Source organism: Nomia melanderi, chromosome 11, assembly GCF_051020985.1.
Source record: "Nomia melanderi isolate GNS246 chromosome 11, iyNomMela1, whole genome shotgun sequence".
In the NCBI taxonomy this organism is placed as follows: domain Eukaryota; kingdom Metazoa; phylum Arthropoda; class Insecta; order Hymenoptera; family Halictidae; genus Nomia; species Nomia melanderi.
The window spans coordinates 10,543,662-10,557,641 of NC_135009.1; the positions used below are offsets into that span (position 1 = coordinate 10,543,662).

The 13,980-nt window shown below is 47.4% G+C and overlaps 1 protein-coding gene across 7 annotated transcripts in view; it reads left to right on the forward strand.

Moving 5' to 3' along the window:
* Positions 1 to 13,980, forward strand: part of osp (myosin phosphatase Rho interacting protein outspread) — a 227,667-nt gene that overhangs the window by 79,503 nt on the left and 134,184 nt on the right. The window lies entirely within an intron of this gene.

A 13,980-nucleotide genomic window follows, 5' to 3' on the forward strand; every position in this document is an offset into this window, starting at 1 on the left:
GCGTGACCGTGGCTCGACTAATTTCTTAATGGATTTTTACGGCGTTACGCGGTACGAAGTGAAATCAATATCGCCGCGGTCTTAACCTGGAATGCGGGGGAACGCACGCGAGAATCGACTCACCCTTTCCCTCCGCCGCCGCCTGCCCGTCCGTTCTCGAATCGTCTTTTGTCAAGGTGATTCGGATGACAGGCTGAGTCACGCTCCGTTCCCTGGGACTACATTCCGCTGCTGCGGGCCCGGGATACGCGGTTTCGCGAAAAAACCGTTCCGCGAATGAAAGTCACGCACGTCCGCGCCGGGACACCCTTCCCCGGAGCGCCGGCTCCGTGATTCCATCGGGGATCATGGACGTCGATCGATCGCGACCGTTTTTTCGTCGACGGCCGATTTTCTGAATCAAAACTGGCACATTGTTTTATTAGATCGGACAAAATGTTTCGTCGTACTCTTAAATGAGACTCGAAGAAAAACTTCGCTCGGTTGAGTTTATCCGTTGCGCTATGGTTTCTTCCGCAACTGTAAAGGACATCGATGGCAATTTTAGTAGAAAAGGAGAAGAATTCGATGCTTATTCCGCGTCCACGTTTATTCTAGTTGAAGATTAATGATAGACGAGTAATGTTTTATTTACATTCGAAGCAAATGAATATTATAATGATCCATAGATGAGTAAATAATGTTAACGTCATTTTTGTCCATGAGGTGTTTCGACAGATTTTCGTTGAGCAACGATGGAGGGGCCATTCTCAAATTCCCTGTATTTTTCCTCGAAAAGTTTGTCCTCGTCCTTGGTTTTGTAGCCGACGGTGATTTGCAATGGTGCGTTGCGAAGTGACTCGAGGTACAAAGAGGGAGATTACGCGAGAGATAATGGAGTTTTTATTGGTACATCTAATACTAATTAGAAACGGTTAGATATGGCAACGCCTTAGGCCGGAGACTGATTGCGGCTTGGACTTTATGCGCTTGTGGCGTGCGCGAGCGTATCGCGGCTACGATAAAAACCTGAATCTCAATGAAGCTTTAATTAATTGTGACCAGATAAAATCGCCGATGAGGAGCGAACAAGTTTGCCGATTCTAGAAAAAAGAACAGCCCCGAGAGATTTTCATTTGCATCGCGGGTATAGATCGGCGTCTCGGCGAGTTACGGGCCGTATATAAAACGACGGAATTGCTTTCCCAGAACAGTCCCGCGGTGAGGAGATAACGCTTTATTTGCTCGTCGATTCACGAATTCTTCGGCGAGTGACTCTGCGGATTCAGCGTAACCGCCGCGCCGGTGCGTCAATAGCGTTACGTCAGACGATCGCGCGGCGAGATTTACCCAAGATTTATCTCGTTTATTAGCGAGAAACCTGTCCGGCGGTGACGTCCGCTACAACGTTCCCGAATCTCGAATAACCTCTCTCCTTCTCCCGCGTCCGCGCAGCATCCCGGAGCAAATATCTCGCCCGTGGCGATCGTAATCTTGGCACGCCGGATCGGCGACGCGGCGCGGCTCGTAAAAACTCGCGGCCGGGCAACAATGAACGTTACGGGAACACCGACCGTTGACCGTTGTTATCGTAAATGTTAACGAGGAACGGTGTACCTCGCCGTGTTTCCTTGGTAGCGACCTTCTTACGGTGCATCGATGAAAAGAATGCACCTGAAACGGAATCAAACGACACTCCCTTTGTTCACATGGCACCGACGGTTATCTTGGATCGTCGTTGATCTAGAATCGAAATTGAACCGTTGCGAGTCCTAGTTAATAATTGCAGGTAGTAATTTGCAAATAGAAGTTTCAGATCAAGCATCACTGTTATACGATCAGATTACATTTGACCAAACTTAGCTACCAACAGATGCATATCACTTAGCTTCTGACGGAAATGCTCTTATATTACATCGAATCAAACATTCTTATACGTAGAATAGCACGGTATAGGTCAGCTTAGTTTTCGTTGGATTCCCAATTACAGCGTGCCAATGGCAGACGTTATCAGGAGCCAGAACGAACGTCGCGCGACGACGAGGTAATTGTTGCTATCGGGAGCCGGAGAGAGGCTGGCACGCGAATATCCCTCTCCTCCCTGAAACGAAAACGAGAAGCGTGCTCTCGCCTTGGAAAGGTCACGAGGAGGTGCTCGAAAGGTCGTGCCGGTTTCACCGGCCGCTCGGCAGGAGGAGGAGAGGAAGAAGAAAGAGACGGAAGAGCAGAAGAAGAAGAGGCTAACGACTAGCACGCCGAGAGACGAACGGTGAAAGCGAATCTCCCATTAATGTTCCTACTCGTCGAGGACTTCAAAGCTCGTGCAACCGTCTGTATACGCGCATATTTAAGTGCACTGCCCCGGAGACTTCCGGTCAGCGCACCGCAACCAGTACCGAACACCTGAGCGCGCGGAGGCGCGTCTCAAGAACCCGATGATGTACTCCGCTACGTCTGCACGGTCATTAGGGTATATTGTAACCTCTGTTTCTTCGAGAGCCGGGTCTCTATCTCTCTCCCTTTTCCTTCCTTTCTTTCTTTCTTTCGATCTTTCTCGATCTGCCGCGATTAAACAGCCAGATGAAGCTCCTTTTTTCATCTCGAACGCTTCCTGGAAACCATAATCGTCGACCGTGGTACGACAGGGAATTCCATTATTCTTTTACTTCGCGTTTCTGGTTTCGAAAGTCGTATCGGAGGAGTCGGTGTTCTCCTTTTGACATGTTCTCGTAGCGGGTTTTTGGGCAGGGTTTTCGGAATTCAGGAGGACACACGGAACACCTAGAGACTTTAACGCCTGGTCGAGACACTACGATAAATTCCACAGTTTATCGTCTCGGTTATTCAAATTCAAACGAGTTACACCACGACCACTTCAATCGCTTGTTCTCTTACAATTATCTATTCGCCGGAATTTTCAATTGATCGATGAATAATTCAATCGAAATATCTACATTACTCAATTCCAATGTCGCATCAGTTGCCTTCGAGCTTCCTCAACCTTATTCCGTAACATCTCTTGATTCCCAGATCAATTTCTCATTTCAGAATCGCATCGGTCGTCTCCGAAGTTCATTTTCCACAATCTCATATCACAATGTGCGACGATCCTCGAGCCGCCAATCTCCCGTTTTCATGTCGCACCAATTGTCTTCGAATTTCATCTTCCTCAATCTCGTTTCGGAGCGTCCCGAGATCCTCGGAGCACCAATTTCTCCGAGACCGCAAGAAAGTTGCTCGTTTCGGAACCGCAGAAATTCCGTCCGCGGGATTTCCTTTCGCGACGCGGCGATGCGCCGTTATCGCGGTAGGTTGTTTGTAAACAGGATCTGGAATTAGGTGGAACGGCGTGTAACCGGGACACGTGGAATCCGGCGTAGATCCTGCTGAACGATGGGGGCCGGGGCACGTAATCGTGATCCTTCGAGGCGCGGCGGTTCTTATCTCTGTATATAACTGTACTCGTCGCGCGAGCCCGGCGTCAGCCGACGCGTCGCGTCGCGGCCGCCTCGAAATTCTGGCCACGCGACCGTCGTCGGTTTATTTCGGACACGTTCGCGTGTCCGGCCCGGGCTAAACGGTTCGACGCCAGGTACCGAATATTCTGACGGCCCGATGGGCGACCGTTACGTAAACCGTCGCACCGGCCGAATTTATTACGGTGTCCAGTGAAACCAAAGAAAGTGGCTGCGCAGATCTCTCTCGGCTTCCAATTCGTACGGTCGATAACTCTGTCTTAATTATATTCTCGTGTATTTCGGAAGTGTTGCTGTGGATCATTAATATTTCCTTGTTCCTTTTTCGTTATTAAGAGTTTTTGCGAATGTCACTGAATACTGGGAAGTAACTGTTCCGCCGAATGAGATGTTTCACTGGAATTCAGTGTGATGTAATGGTTTCGGAGTAATTTTAATTGTTATGTATGCTTCTGATTGGTAAACATTTAGTTATCGATATTTGTGAAACGAACGACAACTGGCATCGATAGCGTGTTAATTATTAGAGTGGAACTGATGTTTTTACGTAAATTCATTTATTAGATAGATTGTTGCGATCAAAGTACTTTTTCTAAATTTAAGTATCAAACTCTGTTAATGTGTTCTTATATCGAAGCATATAATTCCATCGAATCTTTTCACTTTCCATTTCGTAGAGCTAATCGTTCCGACAAAAGAACGGTTCATGGTTTCACCGAACTTTTTCGCAGGTAGAGTATAACTGATTCTCTCAGCGTTAAATCGACCGGAATAATTAAAGAAATTCTCTTATTGATCAGTCGCGGACATAAGACTCCGGTGTATAGTTCAAACCCCGACGATATCGGTCCAGTCTTATATTTCGATCAAGCATTTATAAATTTCTCCTCTCGGGGAATGCTCGTTTCAATATCAGTATCGAATATTATGTAACAAACTGTTCGAACAGCGAATCGATGAAAAGGGGAACCTTCCTCGAGAATGATTCGATTATCACTAAACTTTTATCTATACGCATTTCCACCGAGCATCAAATATAATACCACAAACCGCACCGAACTGTACCTTCTAATCCAATTGAGAAAACCTTCGTTTAATCCCGACTCCAATAAAATCCTCAAAAAGAAAAGAACAGCCTGCAATCTGTTCACAGTATCCAGCCTCATCTAAAACCACCTACGGCGAAAGACGTTTCATAAAATCCTGACGAAGATTTCACATCTTTTATAATCGGTTCCAGTCCAGATATACAGCGCGCACCGTCATTTCTTTTTGATCCGCCGTATCTTTGATCCATAAAAATCGATACCAGTCGGAACGTTCGCGGTCTACTCGCCGGCAATAATTAAAATAATTGGAACGGAATCGGGACAGGGATATTCCTTTTCGTTGCGCAATCCAGTGTGCGTGTAAATATCCCGCCACTTATCTTCTCGATTTTCTGTCTGATCGGATAATTTCGAAGGTGCTTGTAAAGGAAGAGAAAAAAAATGAGGAGTCTCCATCGCGCAATCGAATTACGGAAATGCCACGGCTCGCGGACGTGCCGCGGGAGGCGATGCTTCGAGGTGGTCTTATCTGTATAACTGTACCTGTCCACGGCAGTCCGCGATTGCTCACCGCAACGACTATTAGCGATTCTTCCCGTTAGGATAAATACGTGCCAGGCGCCACGGGATCGTAACGATTAATGGCCGATTAACCCGCCGCGCCGAGCCGGCCCGGCGTTCCAGAATTTCACGGAAAACCACGGCCCCGCCGTTTTGTTATTTTCCCGTATTGTTATTAGCCGCGCGCGGATCGTTAACGTGCTCGAGAAAATTGCTAACCGCAGAGCGATCGATACGCTCCTTGTTGTCCTTTTTGCGCCGGTTTTCCTTCCACGAGTCGCCGTCCGCGGAAAATTCGTGCCCGTTCGTAACTGTAAAGGGGATTCTCCATTACTGGTATTAATTCTGGTATTCAGCGTGCGTTGTTTCCTGCGGAGAACCTTTTTTCCAGCCTGGACTAGACGATGAAAACGCGGAAGTGGGAGTGATCGTATTGGAAAGAACGATACAGAGGAAACCCTAGATTATTCTCCAAGTTCCTGCCGCGAAGGCTTACCAAGGAGAGCCCCCATGGGCGTGGGACTGAGATTAAGCTCAGTCAGCTGAGGCCGAAGCCTTACCAGCGTTGCTTCCCGGGGATGACGAGTCCCATGGAAGTAGACTGTTGGTAGCGCCGAGTTACCTTTCCAAAAACTCTACCAGATTTCCTGTCTGGTCCAGGAGCAGGTGGGACGCTGCTCACGCGCCGAGACCCTCGAAAGGTCTCTGCCCAGCATGTAGGCTGCAACCACTGCCACTACGAATCCAACACCAATTGCACCGGCCGAGAGGACCCGGGGACAAGCACCCATGGTCACTCTCTGTGAGGGGACAAGGGGACTAGGCACCCTTCGTACGCCCTCATGGGCAACCGGAGCGCCCGTAGTACCAATCCAATCGCAGGTCTATTGGTAGGACCTGTTCGGCTTCTTACATACATGAATAAGCTGTGCCTGCCATATCAAGGTGTCTCGTCCACACCAAGGGTTGGTTAGACCCTAGCTAAGGAGCCCGGGGGCGCCACTCCCCGAACCGTGATCGCCACACGGCCCCTGGGGCAGAAAGAACGATACAGTTGGATCCTCTAAATCTACCTTGCGTCTATTGAAATGAGGTACTCTCGATCAAGGTTCATCCTATCGGAGCTAAAGCGTAAGCTGCCATCTTCTGTAATCCTATCCCGAGTCAATCATTTATTCCTTGGCTCGCATCGATCGAAAGTAGCGCTTTCATCCTTCAAATCTCCAAAACACTAATCGTCTATTCACGATTCAATAAAAAGGCATTTCCCAAAAATGTGAGAACCAACCGAAGATTCGCTAAGTTTCAAAGTCAGCCAAAAAGGTGATCCAGTCAGGCGGTTCTCACAGTGAACATCCTTCCACTAATCAAAACGTTCATCATTGAAGTCAAAGAGCATCCCCTAAGCCTTCATCCCCAGTGTAAACATAAGATGCGCGAAGTGCCTCTAGAATCGTCAATAATGAAAGGCGCTTATCACCTCCCTGCATCTCGCTCCGTCCCGGTGAGGTCCAGAAAGTGTCGCACCTGGAGAGAGCACCTGGCCGGGCAGCAGCCTAGGAGACGCGTTACGTATGCTCGAGCCAGGTGAGTCATTGCGAGAGCGGGGGACGAAGAAGGACGGTCGTCGGCGACGACGTATCTAGGGGGGTTGGTTCCGCAGGTGGTTCCAGCTCGGGAGAGGAGAGACACGCCGCGGCTCGCGCTCGCGCGGCCGTCTGTGCAGCACCGGTGGTGACGCGGTGGTGGTGGTGGTGGTTTGCTGGCTGGTGGTGGTGTTACGGTAGGTTATGCCTTGCATTCCACTCGAGGTCGACGAACCGAGACGAACGCCTGCATGCGCGGCCACGTTGCCTCGCTCCTGGCCACTGTCCGGCCTGCCTTGCCTTGCCTTGCCTTGCCTTGCCTTGCCCTTTCCTTTCCTTTCCTTTCCCTTCCCGGAGCCTCTCTTTTCCCTTTCTTTTCGTCCTTTCCTCGGCGGAGAGCTCTCTCCACCGGCGACTAAGGCCGCTGCCGACGCGCGTCTCCCTGCATCGCGAGACACTTCCTCCTACTCCTTCCAATGCTCTTTCCTCTTTCTCACCCCCTGTGCGTTAAAGGGATTCACTTGGTTTTCGTTAGGAATATTGAAGAATTGTGTAGTTTTGTGGTGGAGGTTTTGGGAATTGGGGTTTGGCCGGGAAGTTTGTGAGTTCGTGAGATTAGGTGGTAGTGGGTGTTGGTCCGCGATTGAGGCTGGTCTTGGGGTAAGTGGCGAGCGATGATGAGGTTGTTAGTGGTTGGAAATTAGCGCTGATTGTCGCGAGATTTGACGTGATCGACATCTGACGCGATTAAAAATTAACACGATCGAAATTTGTCACGATGGAATCTCCGAACGAATGCTCCTTGGTTTCTATAAACAGATACTTAAATTTCCTTTTCTACAGCCAAATAATTAGTGGCAAAGTAACTTTCCCGAGTTTAACAACAGGAAATGTCATTCTCCAGGGATTCAACAACTGTACGCATCACCGAACACCCAACAGCGAAACTTACTTTACAATTCCTCTCACCCTCGACCTTCGAAACCCATTTATCCCCGTGCGCCCAGGTACAGGAACAATTTCCAAGAAAGAAACTCACCAACTGCCATTTTCCTGTAAATTACAAGAATGGAGTTCTCGGATCTCGAAGAAAGTTCCCGGCGCGCTTTCCTGCTTTTTGTCCCGTCCGGAAAATCTGGATTCCTCGCGTCGAGCGAGTTTTTCCGCAGCGGGTGTATCAAAACTGTCCTCCTGCCTTTCACCTGCGGAGACTTTTCTCCTGCAGGTGTCTTATCGGCGCCTCTCGCGAGTGTCTTCGCGGTTCGGGGGAGAAAGTTGCTCCTCCTGTCGATTACTGCGACGCGAATTAATAGACGGCGGATTGTCGCGTCTGGGAGAGCGTCCGGTGATTTCTTTCTAGCCGATGACAGTGGTTCGTCCGGCTCCTCTCGCTTTTCCACGTTGCTCGGCGGGCCTTTCCGCCCGGAGAAAGTGCAACGCCGCGTCCTTGCACACGTCTCGATTACCGTTTTCACCGCTCTTTTCTGCCGGAGGGTTCACACCGACTAATTCGGTCAAATGACTGCAATTAGACGTACAAGCGACGCAATTGGTTTATAATCGATTACAAGTTGTTGAACGTTAAATTAGTGGTAATTGCGAGTAAATTTGAAAATTGATCGGTGATTGGATCGGTGATTGGATCGGTAGGAGCGTTGGATGGGTAACGGGCCGAAGAAATTCATTGGATATTAAATTAAGTTGAATATAATGACATTAGAAATGTTTTGGTGACTCGAAGGAATTGGTTAACTTTGGGTTCCCTTGAATTACAGGAATTCATGCGTGTAACGGTATACTTGCGATGAACCTTTCAGATCGACGAACGTAAAGAGCGGATATTATTGTTATTATTACTCTCGTGTTACATCGTTACGCAAAATTCGCACGAAAATTATTATTATTGCGCCCGTGCTTTCTGTATCGTGCAATAATCGGATGTAAATACGGCTTACACAAGTGCACGGTTTATGCGATGTTACGTAAAGGCGAACCTCGAAGACGGCGGGACGAGTGTTTCTGTTTGGGAAATTGCTTAATCGATTAATCAATCGGTCTTGTATCAAGCGTTACACTTCGCATTGCCATATTTTTCGTCCAGTAAACCTGTGTTCTTATGCTTCGTCATTAATTAGCTGTCACTTTCAACCGAGTTAACGCACCTCAAACCGTTTCTTTCCAAAAATAGCACCATTCGGTATCAAGTTTCATAAAATTTCATATACATTTTTCATTCTATGCCAATTTATTTTATCCTTTTCACCCAAACCGTAATAGCTATAAGTTTCGGTAAAATCAACCGATCGAACGGTTCCATTACCAGAACACGCGAACCAATCCTTTCCGAAAGCAACACGCAATCTCATATCCATCCGAAACCTCGTTGAAATTCTTGTCGATTTTCGATTTTATTCTCATTTGTTCCACATGTTTTTTCATTTAAGTCCCCAACCGAAGGAAAGCGTAGATACATGAAAGATAGTCACGAGTGTCGGTAAAATCAATCGACTGAACGATTCAATTACCGCGGCACTCGAATTTCATCGTTCCGCGTCGGCGTGATAAATGAACCGCCGGCCGTTCATCGACGTCGACGGTTATTAATTAATTCGGGGCCGGTTTAATCGGCGGCCGCGCGAAACGGCAAACAATCGGTGGAAGGCTCGCTCGCGCAGGCGCATTTATCTCCCGGCATCTAATCGGCCGACACGATTTCATGCGTGCCGGCACCCGGAGGTTGCGCGCGCCTCGCTCCCGATTATTTATCCCGGCCGGCCTCGCTCGGAATCGGCGAGTTCCCGTCGGAAAACGATCGGTTCCACCGCCACTGCGGAATTCCATCCTCGCGGCCGTTATTTATCGTCTAATAAATTCCTCGACGATAAATAAAAGACTCATTATGGTCGACGGCGCGTGAAATACCCGCCGGATTGGAAGCGTTCCTCGAACAACTGATTGTAATCAACTGTAATTCGACATCGTGAACGTTCGGCTTCGGCACGCCGTATTGGAGGAAATTGCGGGCGAATTTGTGCGTTTGTCGGGAACAGTTGTCTGTTTTGGGAAGTTCGGTGGATGTCCGCAATGTCGCGGATGACAGTTTCGAAAGGAAATCGCGGGCAAAGGAGTGCCATATGGATAGAAAATCGTGTGCAACGTTATTTACCACTCTTTCTTATGCTGACACATTGTGTTAGGATTGTATTAAACAGAACTATTCCCGAATGGAAACAGTATTACGTCTGTGAAACAAAAGGTAACGAAAGAATCGGAGTAAAGGTTCCACATGAATTTTATCGTTCAAGTCATTCGGCAAAATTGTAAACGTTTCATCATTTTCAATGTTTAATTAACGCTTCTCGCGTTATTATATAATCGAGTAAATGAATAAACCGAAAGACGATAAGATTGTCTGTTAAACTTTGTAATCGATGAGGTTCCACCGATGTGCAGTGATGCTAGTTGAAAGCCTTTGCCAATCGAAGCTGTACTGATGCAACGGTAAACCTTTTACAGTCGTAACGTCTCTGCAAGCTTTCAGGATGAATCTGCAACTCGAAGCACGAGCGACAAAAGGTGCATTATGTTGCTGAATGTCCTCCATCGCCGACAAGAGAGCCAGCCAATAGCGTTAACCTTCGATTCGTTTCTGCTATCCTTCACGCGGTGGATCCCGGCGCTGGATCCTCTTTCGCGAGGTCGGCTCGTTATGCAACGCGATCCCATTCGACGGCAGACCGTTAATTTAATTCACGCTTTCCAGTTAATTAATCCCAATTACACGTTCCGCCGAAGCGGCAGCCACCTACTCGCCCGCGATCTCGTTTGCCGCCGCCGCGTCCACCTGAATGCCCCCTTAATCCGTAAACACCTGGTACCCCGGCGCGCGAGCGCCATTCGCCCGATAAATTAATGACTGACGCGGTTATTGGCCGTTAAGTCGATTAATGATTCCGGGTTAACGAGCCGAGGCGTCTTTCCGAAAGCGTGCCGCCTCGCACCTCGTTGCGAAAACGCTCGACGCTGATGTCCTTGGTTACGGATCAACGCCGCGGCGAGCGAAGGATGCAGTCGCTTTCGGCAAACTTACTCGTAGACCGGACTTAGCCAAAGATATCTTTTCGACACGAGATAGTTAACGTTCAGCGTGATCTTTCAATCGATTTTAGATCTTTCTGAAGCTTCTTCGGGAGAACGTTCAATGACAAATCGCATGCTCGATGGGAGAAAGGTTGATTTCGAAAGGAATTATCACGTAAACACTGCAGTCTATGTAAATTGAACATTACAATTTGAATAAACCTTTTAATTACCAGTACAAAGGTAACAGAATTAACGTATACGATCTTCTGCAAGCTCAGCGTTACAAAGATCTCCTTATCAATGCACAATAACCAAATAGTGCCGCAAATAGTATAACAATTGAATTATTAAAGAGTCAGACAGTTTTCATTTCTTGACCAGCGATTGAATCAACCAGTTCAAGAGCAATGACGATTGATAGCACGTTAGAATGGCGAAACGTTCGGTCTACAGTTACTTCTGGCTAACGGGTTAAACTCGTAAAGCTTTTTCTAGCTACAGCGATTTCCAGCTCTAGATGAAGGTTGAACGGAGGAAAACTCGCGTTTTCGCGGGTCGCGTACGAATCCCGCACGTGCTCGTTCCCGATCAATGGCGGCAGCCCCTCGCAAGAGTGCACTCGGCATTCTCTCCCCGCACGTGCCGATGGCAGTAACCTCGAAGACAATGACGCGCCGGCGACGAGCATGTAAATGTAACCTTTCCGCGACGCTGCTATGGAAGACGCGCCGCGCGCGAGTGAAAGGCCGCGCGACGTGTCCCCGCGATATTCCGCCAGACCAACCAGATATTCCGCTGCCCGGAGGATTAGGAAATGTCAGGCCGACGGTAGTCCGCGGGTAACGCCGTTTTCGTCGCGTCCTTTTTGCGCTGGGAACATTCTGCGGCGTATACCGTAGGCCCCCCTGTAACGCGATTAAAAAGTTGTTGGCGAATAACTGTAAAAGTGAGAAAATAATACGAGCGAAAGAAGATGAATCGGTAACCAAAAGGCGACGTCGGTCGGATTTGAGTCATCTGTGAACGTGGAGTCTATATTTTTTAACTTCCTTATGGAGGATACTGATATAGAGTAATTTAAGGTGAGGTAGCCTGATTGTATTTCAATCGTCATGTATGTCTATATTTTCAACTGACAAATTCAGAAGTATCGAAAATCTGGAAAGATTTTGAAGGGATTTCTTGTGTTCTTCGGTTAAGAATATTGGAAGTTCATCTACTCTTTTGTTTGAAGCGAGTTCCAAACGATTACCATTGTGTCTTGTATTTTCAGAATCTGATAGTCATTCGAGTTTAACAGATAGTAATCCTATTCATTGCCAAATGTTATAATTAATCAATATTGCATCGAACGCATGTTTTATTTTCGACAAAATCATAGTTTAATCGAGGATTACACTTATAGAAACACTTCACATGGCTACGAACACAAGAAGATCCTTGACACAGGAATCGAAATTCCATTCAACTTTCGCTTACACAAATTACTCGTAAAGACAGTGGATTTCCATGAGCAATCTCTGCCCGTTTACGCAATTATCCACGGACTTAACAGTGAAATGGCAATTTCTTTTCTCGGCGAAGGTTCTTCGCGCTTCTGTTTCGTTGCATTCTGATTATGTGTGACGAGCAAATAACAGAGCTCGTCTCGGTATGAAAAGAACTGTTACAAAATCCATTGAAAGCATACTTTACAATCGGCGGTTCCAGTCACTGATTAGAACGAGTCTTGTCTTATTTATGGAGTAAAGACTTGCTCCGGCTTCCGTCTTCTACAATCACTTCCTGACATTATTAATCAGTGTAACACTTGAACAATGTTCCTAGACAAAATCAATATTAGCTTCCACCTTTTACCACGTTCACTGTCAAATCAATCTTCGTCAAGATCCTCTATAATCAACACATTCTCCTTAACAAAAAAAAAATAAGAAGAAACTCAAAGGTCAAGATTTTTCACAGTACTTTCTTAACTATACTCCTCCGCGCAAAAAATCGTTACATTCATCACCGACGAAATTGATCTTTAAACTCGTAAAAAGAATCTTGAATCAATCAGAAAATCATTGTCACGACAATTATAGTGTTAAGGACACTTCAACGATCTCCGTTCCGTTGCTGCCAGATGGACGTCGACCTGTCCCCTTTTCAGCGTGCTGGAATGAAATAAAAAGAAAAAAAAAATAAGAAAACGGAATTTTCGATGTCGGCGTAATTTCGAGGCGACTCCACGGATTTTACGATTCCCCGGGGACAGTTTGTTTAAAAGTCGCCCGTCTGGTTTCCGGCCGGGCGGCCGCGCGGCGCAATCGTAATTTCCACCTGCGGAGCGGCGATGGCGGCGCGGCGTACCGCTCGATTTGCATTCGCGTGCAACGGTGGCCTCACGGGGCCCGGACAATTAATCGGTCCGCTGTGAGCTTAAAGGACTGTTATTTCGCGACGTGTAACGCATTTAAATGAGGTTACGTATCAGCCTGACTCGTCCTTCTACGCGATAAGGCCGTTCTCGCGAGCAATTTCTTTCCGTCTCGCGGATCATTCCTCTCTCCGAGTCGTCGTTCATCTTGCAGCTCGTAATCGCTTCGGCGTGCATTGATTTTTCATGGTTTATTGGTACACACGGTATACCAGTAAGATTGGAACCAAGTTTCAACGGTGCCGAATATTCTCGATGTACAATTTATAAAATTACAGTTCAATTTTTGGCGGAGATAGAGGTAATTAACGTCGATAACTTGAACCGTTGGCAATTCGAAATTTGTAAACAAAGTAGCAAGAGAGAATTTTTTGGTAGATTCAAAGCGACCGGTTGAACTTAATTGGAAACCACGGGTTAATAGTAATGCTTTTTAAATCTTCGTGAATACTAGATTTCTAACTATTTTAAAATTGAATCGAACAAGTACGAATCGAACGAATCTTCGTTACTCGGAGCGGAATCGTAAAAATTCTCCGCGATGTTCGTTAAAAAAGATATTCTTCCCTGCGTCAGGAATTATGTCCCGCGAAAGTTTAACGGCATTCCAGGCGAATAAACCCGCGCACACGGAAGACATCGTGTAATTCGTATTTCAGCGGGAAGTCGGGAGCACCCCGAGCGGTCTTCTGTTGCTCGCGTGCCCCGCGAAGTACAAATTTTAATGGGCCCGTTTGTACCGCCGATTTCTGTGTCACCGCGACGCCGGTAACGGACCGGCGACCGTTGCTCGAAGGACTTTCGAGCGGTCTGCTCGGTCCTCGAAG